Source organism: Oreochromis niloticus, linkage group LG14 (genome assembly GCF_001858045.2).
Source record: "Oreochromis niloticus isolate F11D_XX linkage group LG14, O_niloticus_UMD_NMBU, whole genome shotgun sequence".
NCBI classification, from domain to species: domain Eukaryota; kingdom Metazoa; phylum Chordata; class Actinopteri; order Cichliformes; family Cichlidae; genus Oreochromis; species Oreochromis niloticus.
This window is the reverse complement of record NC_031979.2, coordinates 5,169,993-5,187,422: the sequence shown is the minus strand read 5'-3', so window position 1 is coordinate 5,187,422 and position 17,430 is coordinate 5,169,993. Positions and strand designations below refer to the sequence as shown.

General features: G+C 39.4%; 1 protein-coding gene across 1 annotated transcript in view; it reads right to left on the bottom strand.

The window, feature by feature from the left end:
• Positions 1 to 17,430, bottom strand: part of nlk2 (nemo-like kinase, type 2) — a 54,592-nt gene that overhangs the window by 11,124 nt on the left and 26,038 nt on the right. The gene's annotated exons all lie outside the window — the stretch shown is intronic.

Here is a 17,430-nt window from a genome sequence, read left to right as displayed (position 1 = left end):
ATAGAACTAGGTTTCCCCTAAAAGGTTATCCAATTATCTATAAAACCTACATCTTTCTTGGACACCTCTCAGACAGTCTGCAGTTTAAGATGAACATGTGCTAAACATGTCATTCCAATTGGGGAGGGAACCACAGAAAACTTCATAATTCGACATTGTTTCGCAAAGTTACACACGGACTCAATATTAATTTTAGTGACCTCCGATTGATGTAACTGGGTCATTATTGTCAAAATGAAGTATAATTTTAAGGAATTTACGTTTACCCTTAACCGGTTTAACCAGTTTTAAATTTCGTTCAGTGTTGCCTTCTCTTGCCCCTGGAAGACAATTGGGTGTGTCATTGAGTGGGGAACAACAATTAGACACATGAATGGGTTGGTGGTGTACCACGGGCTTCTGTTTACGACTATGCTTCTTCCTCATCGTCACCCAGACAACCCGTTCTCCTGGCTGCTTGGAACAATCTGCTGGGGTGAAGCTAACGGGGCCTACGCTACCTTCGGCAGCACCGACTACAGGGGCAACTTGTAAACACATTTTATTCATAATAGGACAGCAAATATTTAAAAAGGAGACACATGTACAATTTTATTAAAATATTACCTAATTTGGAATTTGATGGCTTTTGCTTCCCTCAAAAGCTGCAACAGCAAGGAACAAAAAAGCTGGAAAAGTATCTGGTTCTAAAAAAATAGCTTGAGAAACATTTTACAATTAATGAGGTCAACTAGCAACTGGTTAGTAACATGAAAGACTAGCAGAGTTTCTGATGGTCTTTCATCAGAAAATCTGTAAAAAAAAAAAAAAAAAAAAAGTGCTTAAGGGACATCGAAACAAACATTAATAAACATCGATACTGGATGCTTTTTGGAATTCTTTTGGAAAATATGCACACCACATTCTCCAGACTAAAGAGGGAAGAGGCTGACCAGCTTTTAACACACAGAAGAAAAATAATCACTCCGCTGTTCACAGTCTCCATCTCTGATGGCATTAGCGCCTATGAGATGTGAAACATACATCTAAAAAACCTGAAAGATATACAGGTTTTACAGCAACATACAATTGTGGTCAAAAGTGTACATGTGGACTGGTTCTTCTATAGTACTTTTCTAATTTATGTGAGCACTCTTTTTTTATGCTTAAGTGCTTTGGGTTTTTTTTTTTTGTTTGTTTGTTTGTTTTTTTCTCTCAATTTAACGTTCACACTCTGGTGGATGAGTAACTTTGTATCTTGCCCAAGGATATTTGGCATGCAGACTGGAGCAGACAGGGATCAAACCAGCAACCTTTCAAGTAGTAGATGACCTGCTCCATTTCCTAAATCACAAACTCATTTTGATGATTCTAGTGAACTATTATTTTAAGGGGTGTAATGTGTACATAGTAGAGATGGCACGATACCACTTTTTTATGTCCGATACCGATATCATAAATTTGGATATCTGCCGATACCGATATGAATCCGATATAGTGTGTTTTTTAATCAATAAAACTGTTTTTTTTTAATATCTTGCTGCAAGTTCATACTCAAGTTTAAATAAACAACAACACTAAAGCTCTTCTGTTATACCTGTATGTAAAAAAAATACACTGTACCCAAAATATTTCATAGTTCAGCAACACTGATCAATCTAATAAACTTAAACCTACTCCATCCTTCCTATTCTGGTATTTTAAAGAGTACTTAGCAGAAATATTAAGCAACCTAACTAATAGGGTTGCAAACTCCCAGCAAAAAAAAATAGGGAACCACCCCCCACCCTCCGCCTCATGATGCTTAATCGACGTAATCAACTTTAATTTGATGCAGTGTGAAAAAAAATGCACAGAAATAAATTATTTTTCAAGAATAATTAAATAGATTCAACATCTTTCTTCAACAGAATTGCAGAATTCACAGATGGTATCTTCCCAAAGGAAAAAGTAGTATAGCTCACTAGGGTATATTAGACTTAATAGTTACTATATACAGTAATGGACTTCTATACATTTTACATCAGATTAAAACTTTGGGTGTAAGATTCAGATAATTATTTATTAAAAGCGAGACATTTTAAATGAGAATAAGAAAGAAAAGTATGTCTTTGTGCCCCCTTTTCCCTGTTCATGCCTTATCGGCCCCCCTGGCATAACTTTGCTAGATCCGCCCCTGCACAGTTACCAGCCGTCAGCTACGTAGAAAAGGATCCTGGTGTAGAAAGTAATATTAAATAAATTCTAACAACAGCTTATCAAGCTTAAACGTGCTGCTGTTGTTTAGCCGCTGGTTTCCTCTTTCTGGTGCAAAGTGGGCCAAAAACAAAGAAGAGAGACGGACTCGCGACAGAAAAGCCGATCAGCTGATCATTAAGCAGTTTCATGATTGAAGTAGCAGCAAGAAGAGGCAGTCGCTCCATATGTCGGTTGTTAAGCTTAACGTGGGAATGCTTTACAAACATTCAGAGACGAACTTACACACTTGATTTACTTCTCTCTGGGATAACTTCCTCGAAGATGAAATGCTGGTTTGGTAGCAAGGCTACAAATACACACAGCCGCTCTATCATGTGAGCACACTGCTCGCCGAGTTACGCCATGCCGCAAGTTTTGTGAGGTGCTTTTTTGATATTTAATGGATCGGATTACATTTTTTATTTCTCTCCGATATCCGATCCAGTAATTTACGTTAGTATCGGACCGATACCGATACGTAATATCGGATCGGTCCATCTCTAGTACATAGCATACATTTTTATTTGACTTGGGGTGGGGGTGTGGGGTGAACTGATCTGTATTTTTCTTCCCTCTAATCCACACAAAGTCAAAAGCAATTTTATACACACACACAAATTACGTCCATATATATTTGGAAACTGACTTAAGTTTTGTTTTTTTTTTCCCGTTTACTGAAACATATAATAGATATGGACATAATGTGTAGCCTCTCAGCTTTCATTTGAGGGTATCCACACTGAAAATGTAAAAACAAACTGAAAAAATTCAAAGATTGCTACAAAATTATGAGTTACTAAATCTATAGTTTGGTACATACTAAAAACAAAGGAAAAAGCTGGTGAACTCAGCAACCCAAAATCAACCGTACATCCACGGGAAGGGAGACAACAGCAATGGATGATCACAGAATCATTTCCGTGGTGAAGAGAAAGCCCTTCACAACAGCCAACAAAGTGAACAACACTCAAGGAGGTATCCAAGTCTACTGTAAAAAGAAAACTGCATGAAAGTAAATGCAGAGGTCTTGATGCATTCTCAATCATCCAGGAAAGTAAATCTCCAAAAGTTGAATCTGTTCATCTGGACGTAGCGTTTTGTGGGAGAAACGTTTCGTCACTCATCCAAGTGACTTCTTCAGTCTCAGCTGACTGCAGGTTTCCCCAAACCTTATAAACAGTACATTTGCATAATGACTGAAACCAGCCCACTGAAGGAACAATGGGCTGTGAGGTCAGAGGGTTCACTCCAAGGTCCAAGCCATTTATTAGCCTCAAGAATAGAAGACTAGATTGATTTTGTTTATAGCGAACTCCAAAACAAAACAAAAACAAAAAAAAAGGTAGCCGGTCAAAACGGGTCAAAAGTTTTAGAACACCCCATTTTTCCATTTTTTTATTGAAAATTATGCAGTTTAATGTGTCATTGCACTTCGAAATGAAAGCATAGTACAAATAAGCAATTGGAGTGAAAGAAGAAATCATGGAATCAATTTATAGAACAAAATGTATTCTAAACTTTGGACTCTTCTAACTCGGCAGATATAACAGCTGAACACACCCGTGGGATTCTTTCTACAACGGAAATCAAAATATTCTTCAGAAAGTTCTCCACATATCTGTTGCAGAATTTCCTATGCGTGTGTGGCACTTGTAGGTTGCTTCGCTTCGCTCTTCTGTCCAGTTTATCTCAAACCAGCTCGCTGGGGTTTAAGTCTAGCCACTATGCTGGCCACTCCATGTTTTCAAGCTTACCATCTTGTTCTTTTTTTCTTGAGGTAGTTCTGGCATAGCCTGGACTTATGTTTTGGGTCATTATCTTGCTGTAGGATGAACCCCTGACCAACTAGGTGCATACCAAAGGATACTGCATGGGGCTGCACAATGCTGTGGTAGGGGTTTTGTTTCAGGGCGCTTCTCACTCTGTACAGGTCACCGACCCTAAATTCAGCAAATCAGCCCCAGATCATCACACTTGTTCCTCCATGTTTGAGAGTTGATGCTACACACTGTGGAACCATCCTTTCGCCTACTCAACAGTGTGCAAAGATTTTCATTTCAAGCAATTCACTGCAATAAATAAGTGGGGTGTTCTAAAACTGTACATACACAGTAGTGTGAAAGTGCTTGCTCCCTTCCTGATTTCCTTTTTTTTTTTTTTTTTTTTTTTTTAAATATATGTTTGTCACACTTAAATGCTTCAGACCACTGAACAAATTTAAAATACTAGACTAAATAACACAAGGAAGCATAAAATGCAGTTTCTACACAACAGTGTTTACGGGGGGGGGGGGGGGGGCATGTGAAACAGTGATGCCCCCCAAACCTAATAACTGCTTGGGTCACCCTTAGTACACTGTAAGAAATGTACGTGAAAATTATGGTAAATAACTGTAAAATGGCAACGGTAAATTACCATTAAACCCAAAAGAGTAAATGATTGTAATATCTATATTAAGTTTCTGTATATTGACAAACGGTTATTTGCTTTTAGTTTTACACTGCTAATATGTAAAACTAAAAGCTGTATTAATTTACAGTAATATTGCACATTGTTTTGAAAACAACAGGAAAAATCTGTAACATTATCTACAATTAATTACCCTATAATTTACATAATAATTCTGCATGAATGACAATCTTTCCTGATTTTTTCATTTGAATTTATGATTTACAACTGTATATTAATTACCTAAAACATATCGTACTTTTAATTTTAACAAAATGTCAAAACATTGTTAGAATTATTGTGAAAATTACGGTGAATTTTTTTTAATATTAACAAGCTCAGGCTGTTTGATAAAACAGTATATGTTAACAGTAAATACAAACAATTATTAAAAATAAAAAAAATATGTATATTTCTTTAAGTTCTACAGTCTCAACAAGTATAACACAGCTATTTACAATGAAAAAAAAATATTTTGTTGCATAGGGAGGTTTAAATCACAGTTTTGCCACTGTTCAGTCCGTGTTCAATCTGTTTGAGTGTGATACCACCTGCTGAAATTAAAATTAACTGATCAAAATGAAATACAAAAAAATAATGAAATAATGTTAATAAATTGGTGTAGTTTGCAAGGCCAAGAGCAGTCAAAGAAAGTATTATAAAAGCTGTAAATATCAGTTTCTTTAAAAAGTCTCATTTTTATATGCACGTTTTGGAGATAATGCATCACGTGTCTAAATATATATATATATACACATACATATACATATATACACACACACACACACACACATACACACATATATATATATATACACACATATATACAGTGTTGGTCAAGTTACTTGAAAAAAGTAATCAGTTACTAATTACTGATTACTTCCCCCCAAAAGTAATCCCGTTACTTTACTGATTACTTATTTTCAAAAGTAATTAATTACTTAGTTACTTAGTTACTTAGTTACTTTTTAAAAACACGATTTACAACCTGAATAGGTGATAAAGCGATAGATCTTTCAGCCCAATTCTACTTTTTCTGCATAATTCATCATACAAAATGTAATCAAATGGAAAAGTCTCTTTTTAAAACTTGTTTTATTAGTTTTAATCTTTTAACTTTATGCATCAAGCAAAAATTAAATTATATGCAACATTCTCTGACTGGAAGAAATTTGTTTAACATTTAAACCTATTTTCTGCACATTCCAGCACATAAAATAAAATATTTTTTTGTGTTTACACTCACTCTTTCAAATAGATGCAAGTAAAACACAGCAGAAAATAAATAAAATCAAAGACTAGCGGTCCTGTTGCTCTATTTTCACCTGTAAAGCAGGACTGGGGTAGGCGGAGGTTTACCCTGGTGCAGGTGTGCTGCAGCGGTCAGTGGAAGAATCCGCGAGTTTCTCTGTGAATTTCACATTACGTCGTAGTACACTCGGTGCTTGCTTGGAAGTTTATGGGGTTTTTTCGCTGTAAAAAGAAGTTTTCTTCCCACGCACAATGGACACTAATGTTTTTGTCACTTTTTATGGAATGAAACTCAAAATAAGGTCAGTACTTCCACGCTTTAAACGCTGCATGCTACACTCTGTCCCGCACTCGATATATTATGATCTGCAGACAGCTGTTGTCACGAACGTCGCACTCGCTTACGTCACTATCATGAGACGTTCTCGCAAAAAATCACGGTTTTAGTAACGCAGTAACGCAGCGTTCCTACGTGAAAGTAACGGTAATCTAATTACCGTGTTTGCAATAGTAATCCCTTACATTACTCGTTACTTGAAAAAAGTAATCAGATTACAGTAACGCGTTACAAGTAACGTGTTACTGGCCATCTCTGCATATATATAAATGGATATATATATATATATATATCCATCCATCCATTCGCTTCCGCTTATCCTTTTCAGGGTCGCGGGGGGCGCTGGAGCCTATCCCAGCTGTCACAGGGCGAGAGGCAGGATACACCCTGGACAGGTCGCCAGTCTGTCGCAGGGCCAACACACAGGGACAGACAACCATTCACACTCACATTCACTCGCACATTCACACCTAGTGACAATTTCGATTATCCAATTAACCTATCCCCACAAGCTGCATGTCTTTGGACGGTGGGAGGAAGCCAGAGTACCCGGAGGGAACCCACGCAAACACGGGGAGAACATGCAAACTCCACACAGAAAGACCCCGGCCTGATGGTGGAATTGAACTCAGGACCTTCTTGCTGTGCGGCAACAGTGCTAACCACCGTGCCACCGTGCACCATGTATATACATATACATATACATATATATATATGTATATACATATATATATACATATATATATATATATATATATACACACACACACACACAGTATAATACATATACAGTTAAGCCCATAATTATTCATACCCCTGGCAAATTTTGACTTAAAGTTACTTTTATTCAACTAGCAAGTTATTTTTTGACTGGAAATGACACAGGCGTCCATACCATTCCAAATAGTCAAAGCTGTTCTAAAGCATCCTAATTACCCTGATTAATTGGAAATAGCTGTTTTGATCAACTCAACAGGTGAAAAACAGCAGCTCTCTGCAGGTGGTCTGTGGACACTCATGGCTAAGACAAAGGAACTCAGTGAGGACCTGCAGCTGTGCATTGTGGCTGCTCACAAGTGAGGAATGGGCTACAAGGCCATATCCAAATGTTTTCAAGTTCCAGTGGCTACAGTGCAAAGTATTATTAAAAAATACAAGATGTTCCGCACTGTGGAAAATCTCAGAGGATGTTGTCGGAAGCCAAAAGTGAAACCTGTGCTGGCCAGGAGAATAGTGAGAGAGGTGAAAAAGAATCCAAGGATCACCACCAAGGCCATTCTGGTGAATCTGGGCTCTGCTGGTGGCAATGTCTCAAGGCAGACAGTCCAACGGACACTGTTGGGTTCCACGGATGCAGACCAAGGAAAAACGCCATTTCTCCAGGCACTTCTAAGGCATGCAAAAGCTCATTTGGCATTTGCAAATGCTCATCTGGACAAAGAAGAAGGTTTCTGGTCTTCAGTGTTATGGTCAGATGAAACAAAAATTGAATTATTTGGTCACAATGATGTTGCTTTCATTTGGCATAAAAATGGAGAAGCCTTCAACCCAAGGAACACCATCCCCACTGTCAAACATGGTGGTGGGAACCTAATGTTTTGGGGGTATTTTTTAGCCAATGGACCATGGAACCTAATCACAGTAAACAGCACCATGAAAAAAGAGCAATACATGAAGATTCTCAACATCAGGCAGTCTGCAGAAAAACTTGGCCTTGGGAACCAGTGGACATTTTAGCACGACAATGACCCAAAACATACAGCAAACGTGGTGAAGAAATGGTTAGCAGACACCAACATTAACGTTTTGCAGTGGCCTAGCCAGAGTCCTGACTTGAAACCAAGTGAGAATCTGCGGAGGGAGCTAAAGATCAGGGTGATGGCAAGAAGACCCTCCAACCTGAAAGATTTGGAGCTCATTGCTAAAGATGAATGGGCAAAAATGCCTGTGGAGACATGCAAAAAGCTGGTCTGCAATTATAGGAAGCGTTTGATTGCTATAATAGCCAATAAAGGCTTTTTTCTATTGATTATTGAGAAGGGTATGAATAATTCTGGACATGATACTTTTTGCTAAAATATAAATAAAACCTGAGAAATATTTTTTTCCACAATGATGCCTCTTGTACATCGTCTTATTATCTTTGGGGAGACACCTGTGTCATTTCTGCTCAAAAAAGAACTTGCTTGTTGAACAAAAGTAACTGTAAGTCAAAATTCGGCAGGGGTATGAATAATTATGGGCTTAACTGTATATAGATACATATATATACATATACATAGGACAGATTGCAAGCTGTCCATACCTGAGGCCTTGGAAACTGCCAAGCAAAGACTCACAGCCTTGGCCAGCCGCTTGAGGAGGTACACCAGAGAGATAGAAGGCAGGAGAATAAACCAGCTGTTCTCCACAGAACCAGCTAAGGTGTACTCTCAGTGGCAAGGGAACAATAAGAGAACAGCACCACCAAGGCTGGAGACGGAGCAATACTGGAAGAGCATATGGGAGAAGGACGCAACCCATAACGGCAATGCTCAGTGACTAGTGGATCTGAGGGCAGACCGTAGCAACATCCCTGAACAGGGTCCAGTAACCATCACAGTGGCAGATATCCAAGAAAAGGGTCTCCAGTATGAAGAGTTGGACAGCACCAGGGCCCGACATGGTTCACGCCTACTGGCTGAAGAAGCTGACTGCACTCCACGAGCGTCTGGCAGCACAAATGAACCAGCTGCTAGTTAACGAGAGACACCCTGAATGGCTAACCGAAGGTCGGACGGTCCTGATCCCCAAGGACCCCAATAAGGGACCGGTCCCATCCAACTACCGGAACACGAGAAGCTGGAGAAATACCAAGGGCTCAGAGAAGAGCTCGAGAGGATGTGGAGGGTGAAGGTAACGGTGGTCCCCGTGGTAATCGGAGCACTAGGTGCGGTGACTCCCAAGCTAGGCGAGTGGCTCCAGCAGATCCCGGGAACAACATCGGAGATCTCTGTCCAGAAGAGCGCAGTCCTGGGAACAGCTAAGATACTGCGCAGGACCCTCAAGCTCCCAGGCCTCTGGTAGAGGACCCGAGCTTGAAGGATAAACCGCCCGCAGGGGCGTGCTGGGTGTTTTTTATGTGTATGTATATATATGTATGTATATATATATATATATATATATATATATATATATATATATGTGTATGTATATATATGTATGTATATATATATATATGTGTATGTATATATATGTATGTATATATATATATATATATATGTATATGTGTATATATGTGTATCTGTGCTGTCTTTCAGTCCAGCTTTGTCCAGCCACTGGTAGGATCTCGGTTGACTGTTCTGTCTACCAGTAGCTGGTGTTTTGTGCTTCTGGTATTCTTGCCAATCCCTTTCTGTGCCCCACTCATGTATTGACCCATGTGCCTGTTCATCTTAGCCGATATGATGCCTGACAGGAGCTTCCATGTAGTACTGAGGCAGGTTATTGGTCGGTAGTTGGATGGGACCGGTCCCTTCTTGGGGTCCTTGGGGATCAGGACCGTCCGACCTTCGGTTAGCCATTCCGGGTGTCTCTCGTTAACTAGCAGCTGGTTCATTTGTGCTGCCAGACGCTCGTGGAGTGCAGTCAGCTTCTTCAGCCAGTAGGCGTGAACCATGTCGGGGCCTGGTGCTGTCCAATTCTTCATACTGGAGACCCTTTCTTGGATGTCTGCCACTGTGATGGTTACTGGACCCTGTTCAGGGAGGTCGCTATGATCTGCCCTCAGATCCACTAGCCACTGAGCATTGCCGTTATGGGTTGTGTCTTTCTCCCATATGCTCTTCCAGTATTGCTCCGTCTCCAGCCTTGGTGGTGCTGTTCTGTTATTATTGTTCCCTTGCCACTGAGAGTACACCTTTGCTGGTTCTGTGGAGAACAGCTGGTTTATTCTCCTGCCTTCTATCTCTCTGGTGTACCTCCTCAAGCGGCTGGCCAAGGCTGTGAGTCTTTGCTTGGCAGTTTCCAAGGCCTCAGGTATGGACAGCTTGTTGTATTTCTTATGCACCTTCTTTGTTGCGCCTTTCTGCAACTCCGTTAGTTGGCTAACCTCCCTTCATGCTACTTTGATCTTGCCCTCTAGCCTCCTTCTCCATGGAGAAGGAGGCTGTGTATATATATATATATATATGTATATATACATACATATATATATATATATATATATATATATACACATATATATATATACACACACACACACACACACACACATATATACACACACATATACATATATATACACACACACACACACACACACATATATATATATATATATATAAAAACTTAGACGAGGAGGGTACTATGTTGTCAGAAATAGCTGTCTGACTGTGAGGTACTGCAACAGCAGAGGGCACTAATACTCCTTGGAAGCGTGTAGTCCGCCAAACCAATGAAGAAGAAGATGGCGCCACTTCTAACGGTCCAGACTGACTCTGCTCAACAAGGGAGTGCCAGCAGCACCCTGCACTGAACCAACAACCTTCTATTTCAATCTAAGTATATCATTAGATTTGAAACGTATATCAGCTGTAACCATAGTTCGCTTGGTCAGTTTTGTTGTTGCGTTGAAAGCGTTCCTCTGTCGCAGGCTTTGCCTTCAGTCCCGTTTAGTTTTCTGGAAAGTTCATGCTAATGCAGCAGGTTGAAGATTTTAGCTAGCTTTACTGTGAAACAAACGCCAGTTTAATTTACCAGGAGCAGCTAAAGACAATGTTCCTTTTTGATTTCTGTGCCAAGTCAGTGAAGTCACTGAGGGGCTATGTATTTCATGGCGACCTGCTTCTGCCATCCTGACCATTGTAGATGAAATTTTAAAAAAAATATATGAGTTGGGTCAGTCATATACTCTGAATAAGCTCACTACACTTCTTAAAACTGAAACAACATTATCTGATGAGGGTATTTCCAAGCTTTGTGAGGCGGTCAAGGGATCCAGATATGTGTAACAGGTAAGCAATCAGCTGAGTCTTCATCAGATGTACTGTGTGACGTTACTGATGGTAAGATATTCAAAAGTAGTACTTTTTTTTTTTTTTTTTTTTGGTTAACCAAAATCCATTATGTTTCAAACTACTGCTATACCAAGATGCCTTTGAAGTTGTTAATCATTTAGGTTATGGAAATAAATAGATAAAACTGTAGTTAAAGGAACCGTGTTTTGCATGCTAGAGATAATTTGGGCTCACATTGCACTGGTGGCTTCTGCTTTAGTCGTACACAACATTTCTGTAGATATTGTTTAATGATGCAATCTGTTTTTCAGGGTGGTGATCCAAATCAGTGTGGAGCAGAATGCACCATAGAGATGTACAACTCTCCTGTTGAACACCTCAAGACTGAAGGTACACTAGATATAGAAGTTTGAGTCAGTTTTCAACCATTTAAAATATTTTCACATCTGTCAGCCAGGTTTGCCATTTTGATTAGGGCACAAGATTTTTATGGCATTTTGTCATATGATGTTGTGCTGTTTCTTAAATTTTTTGTGAAAAAAAAAAGAATGGTTCACCTACTCCATTCTGAATTGGAGCATTAAACGGTTTAAATACTCTTACTCTGATACCTCTTCAAAGCCGTGTGAGGTCAGTCTTCAACAAACTCTCAGGACAGTTAATACAAAACTGGAAGGCTGTTGCCTCTCATAATTGATGACGTGGTGGAGTGGAAGATGGAACAGGTGATTTTTACCCTACTGCATCCAGACTGCAAATGAATCGCGCATGTGCGAAGCCACTGCTGACATGTGATGCGCAGCAGAAAAAGACCTGTGAGGCTCAGTAACAGAGATTTTATTAGAAAACTACAGACATTTTGCGCTGAAAAATATAAATTTTTTCCCAATGCATCATGATAACTTCATTTCAGTTTGTTTCTTTTCATCAACAAATAAAGGAGGTTACATATAAGCTACTTTTTTTTTAATTGCTCAAAACTTGTCTGAACACAAACTGCACTTGTTGGTTCACTGTGATGTATGTGGCTGAAGAAAACAAATTGCTGTTATTTTTAGGTTGTACAGTCCTGATCAAAAGTTTTAGACCATTTGAAAAATGGCAAAAAATCATATTTTGCATGGTTGGATCTTAACAAGGTTCCAAGTATAGCTTCAGCATGCAACAAGAAGAAATAGGAGTAAGGCAAAAAAAAATTTGAGGATGTAATTTATTAAAAAGAAAGCTTAAACTGAAACAGGCTGTTTTACAGCTGATCAAAAGTTTAGGACCACACATCCAAAAAACATGGGTAAACCCCCAAAACAGAAAGTTCCAAACTTGAACTCAGTAATTAATTGGTCCGCTGTTATTGTTGATCACTTCATGCAAGCGTTTCCTTGAGGTGAGTGGGAACATTTCTCCAAGTGGTGAAGATGGCCACACGAAGGGCGTCTACTGTCTGGAACTGTTGTCCATTCTCAGCTGGATTTAGATCAGGGAAAGACGCAGGATGGTCCAAAAGAGTGATGTTATTCTCCTGGAAGAAGTCCTTTGTCCTGTGGACATTGTGTACTGTAGCGTTGTCCTGTTGAAAAACCCAGTCGTTACCACACAGATGAGGGCCCTCAGTCATGAGGGATGCTCTCTGCAACATCTGGACATAGCCAGCAGCCGTTTGTCACCCCTGCACCTTCTGAAGCTCCATTGTTCCACTGAAGGAAAAAGCATCTCCCCGACCATTGTGGTGCCCCCTCGTCTGTAGGGCGTAGAAAACATCTCAGGTGGGATCTGCTTGTCATGCCAGTAACGTTTGAAACCATCAGGACCATCAAGGTTGCATTTTTTTACAGGAGAAAAAAAAATGTTATATTTTTTTCTCATCAGAGAATTTGTTTTTGAAGTCCTTCAGTCTCAGATGCCATTTGATGGTTATGGGGGTGCAGTCGGCACCAGTGATGGCCTTAATTTGGGTTGAGGATTTTTTAGGTCTTCCACTTCACGTTTTTGTTCCATAACCCCCAGGATTATTTAAGAAATGACCATCTTAACTGCGTCCCACGTCAGCAACGATGGCGCACTGTGAGTGACCCTACTTATGCAGTTCAACAAGCCAACCATGTTCAAAAAGGAAAGTTTTTTTGCTTTTGCCATGAGAACATCCTGACAGTCTGACTACCTGACAGAAAATGACAATGAATCCACAGTTTTGCACAGATTTGGCCTTTTAAAGGCATGTGGTCCTAAACATTTGATCAGCTGTAAAACAGCCTGTCCCAGTTCAAGTTTGTGAAATGTAAGTTAAATGTTTTGTCTCACTCCCATTTCTGCTTGTTGCATGTTGTTGGAACCTTGTTAAGATCCAACCATGCAAAAGATGATTTTTTGCCATTTTTCAAGTGGTCTTAAACTTTTGATCGGGACTGTATTTAATAATCGATTAGTTTCTTCTGAATGGATTAAGAATGCTTTATGTCTGCATTGCAATGCATCACAATTGTAAATCATTATACAATTAATTGTGTTAGCTCTATTAGATGTAAGATTGTATATTTTCTTTTGAAATGGGCAGTTTGCTTTATTTTGCATTGTATTTGCTGTCAGACTGCAAGGAAAGAACGCTAATCTACACCGAGCATCTGAAGAACAACATGCAAGTCCTCCAGCACATTGAATCCAAAACCTGTTCCAGTTCCTCAGACATCATCAGAGACTGTTTTGAAAGCCCTCTACTATCAATCTGGATAAAAAGGAACTTTGCCAACCACTGCAAGTATCAAGTGTTTTAAATTTTCTTTGACTGTTTATTATGTACTTATTTGTTTTTGGTTGTATTAAGTTTGATATTAATTACATTAGTGCCTTTTTAGTCATTAATTTGATTATTAAATATTAACTGTTTAGGGCAGCACGGTGGCACGGTGGTTAGAACTGTTGCTACCCAGCAAGAAGGTCCTGAATTCAATTCCACCATCAGGCCGGGGTCTTTCTGTGTGGAGTTTGCATGTTCTCCCCGTGTTTGCGTGGGTTCCCTCCGGGTACTCCGGCTTCCTCCCACCGTCCAAAGACATGCAGTTTGTGGGGATAGGTTAATTGATTAATCCAAATTGCCCATAGGTGTAAATGTGAGAGCGAATGGTTGTCTGTCCCTGTGTGTTAGCCCTGTGACAGACTGGCGACCTGTCCAGGGTGTACCCCACCTCTCGCCCTATGAAAGCTGGGATAGGCTCCAGTACCCCCCACGACCCTGTAAAAGGATAAGCGGAAGCGAATGGATATTAATTGTTTAATTTAATCATTGTCTCTACTGGTTTTTATTAATGTTTCTAGCAAATTATGACAAAAAGTCAGTGTTTATTACCTCATTTGTTGGACCTTAATTTTTTTAGACGACATTCTGGCTGCAACAGCTGCCAATAATTTCGTGTAAATATGAACTTTTGAATAAAAAGGCATGTTTTGTATTATACAGCTCTTCTGTGCTTTGTCAATAGGAGATGGTAAACAAGCTTATTAAAAATGTATTTTAACTGGTTTACTTTATATTAGTTTTTTTATTTCAATGTAATAATTGTACAAAAACCAAAGTTCACTGTGAATTTTACATTTATCAACAAAGTATACCGTTATGTATTCTGCATTATCACTATATTTTCCACAGTGAAATTCTGGCAACCACAGCTGCCAGTATTTTACCATAATATTCCACTTTTTAATATTTATTTTATACAGTTTCACTGCATTTAACAATGCAAAACTGTAATCAGGTTAATGGAATGTTTGTTGCTTTTACATGAGTTACCATGAACAGGTTTATGATTCTTTATTGTGAATTTTACATTTATCAACAAAGTATACAGTTATATATTCTACATTATCACTATATTTTCCACGGTGAAATTCTGGCAACCACAGCTGCCAGTAATTTACCATAATATTCAACTTTTTACTATGATACAGTTTCACTATATTTAACAAAGTAAGACTGTAATCAGGTTAACGGAATGTCTGTTGTTTTCACATGAATTTATGTTTAAATTCATAGTCATTTACTGTAAAAAAAATAATTATTATTTACTGTGAAATTTAAGGTTACCAAAATAGGATGCCGTTTTGTGTTCTACATTTACAATTTATTTTTCACGGTGAAATTCTGGCAACCACAGCTGCCAGTAATTCACTGTAAATTCTACAATATTTTTTTTTTTTTTTTTACAGTGTAGTAACAACTGCAATCGAGCATTTATGATAAGTGGCAGGAAGTCTTTTTCCTTGCTGTGGAGAAATTTCGGCCCACTCATCTTTGCAGAATTGTTGTAACTGAGCCACATTGGAAGGTATTTAAGCATGAACTGCCTTTTTAAGGTCATTCCACAGCATTTCAATCACATTCAGGTCAATACTTTGACTAGGCCACTCTTCATTTTGTTTTTCTCAAGATATTCAGAGGTGAATTTACTGATGTGTTTTGGATCATTGTCCTGCTGCATAACCCAAGTGCACTTCAGCTTTAGGTCACAAATAGATAGTCGGACATTCTCCTTCCGTATGTTTTGGTAGACAGCAGAATTCATGGTTCTATTTACTGCAGTAAGTGTTCCATTTTACTATTGCTATTAGGGTCTTTTCTAAAATGCTGTGTTCTTGTATTACAGATGCAACAGGACTCAAACCTTCCAAAATGTTCAATTTTTACTCAGTCCACAGAGTATTTTCCCAAAAGTTTTGGGGATCATAAAGATGATTTTTGGCAAATACAAGACGAGCGTTTCTGTTGTTTTTGGTCAGCAGTGGTTGTCTCCTTGAACTCTCCCATTTCCATTTTCCCCAGTCTTTCTTTTTTGCATAACCTCTGACCTTAACTGGGACATGTGAAGCCTGCAATTCTTTATTGTTGTTCAGGTTTTTTTGTGTGATCTGGATGAGTCGTCAATCTGCACTTGGAGTAAGTTTGGTAGGCCAGTCACTCCTGTGAAGCTTGGCCACAATTCCAAGTTTTCTTCATTTTGGTATAATGGCTCTCAGCATGGTTCACTGCAGTCCCATAGCCTTAGAAATGGCTTTGTAACCCTTTCCAGACATCAGTAACTTTGTATCTCAGGTGTTTCATTAGATCATTGTGAAGCTGAGCTCAGCTTCCCAAAATGTGGTTAATAACAGTTATTTAATGATTTAACAAGAGGGGCAATTATTTTTTCATACAGGACCAGGTAGGTTTGAATAACCTTTCTCCCTTAATCAATGAAATCATCAATGAAAAACTGTATTTGTATTTACCTGGGTTATATTTGTCTAATATTAACATTTGTTTGATGATCTGAAACATGCAAGTGTGACAAATATGCAAAACACTAGGAAATCAGGAAGGGGACAAACACTTTATGCACGCACACCTTGGCTCCTTTTCACAGTGGTGCCATACTCAACCAGGCATGCTAGAGCCAAAGTCTCTGCAGCCAACCCAGCTGCTGACAAGGTTGGTGGCGGAGGCGGCAGCCGAGACACTTGCATCAGTATGCTTGCCAAGAGGTTGAAAAGGTGTTCCATGTTGCTAACCCTCCAACACTTTTCCCCAGCCCAGTGCCGCTACAACTAAAATATAACAAGAGTCAAAGTTGGGGTTAGCTCTCACCTAACGCATCCCTTAGCTGTGGAGACAGATTGGCCAGGGTTTAGTAATCTGCTGGGGCAGTGTGTGGAGATACTTTCACCACTAATAGGGGTGTGTAGTGGCTGCACTGCGCCCAGTGGTGACGCTAGGTGTCCGTCACCGACTCTGGGGAGGATGATACAGCAGGGGCTTCTCAGGAGGCCCGACTGGCTCCAATAGTTCACTCCAAGAGATTTCCTAATAGAGCAATATTGTGATGACGCTCTATGCTCAGTCATTGACCAAAAGATGAAAATCGATGGTCAAGTGGTGCACCCTGACATAACGCTGACCTACTTGAATTTTGTGTTTATTAGAGTGTAAATGTATCAAGTGAGTCATGACACTCACACAGAAGAACAACACACCCAGTTGCTGGTGCCAAAAAGCCGGCTCAGAACTCCAGGGTGGGGCATATGGGATATGGAAAAGCTCTGGAGCGAATAGTGCTCCAATTTTATTGGCCAGGCATTCGGGGGGGGGGGGGGCAATGGTGTGTGTCCTAACTTGGATAAATGTAACAATAGGGATCTCTGAAAGAAAAGAAGACC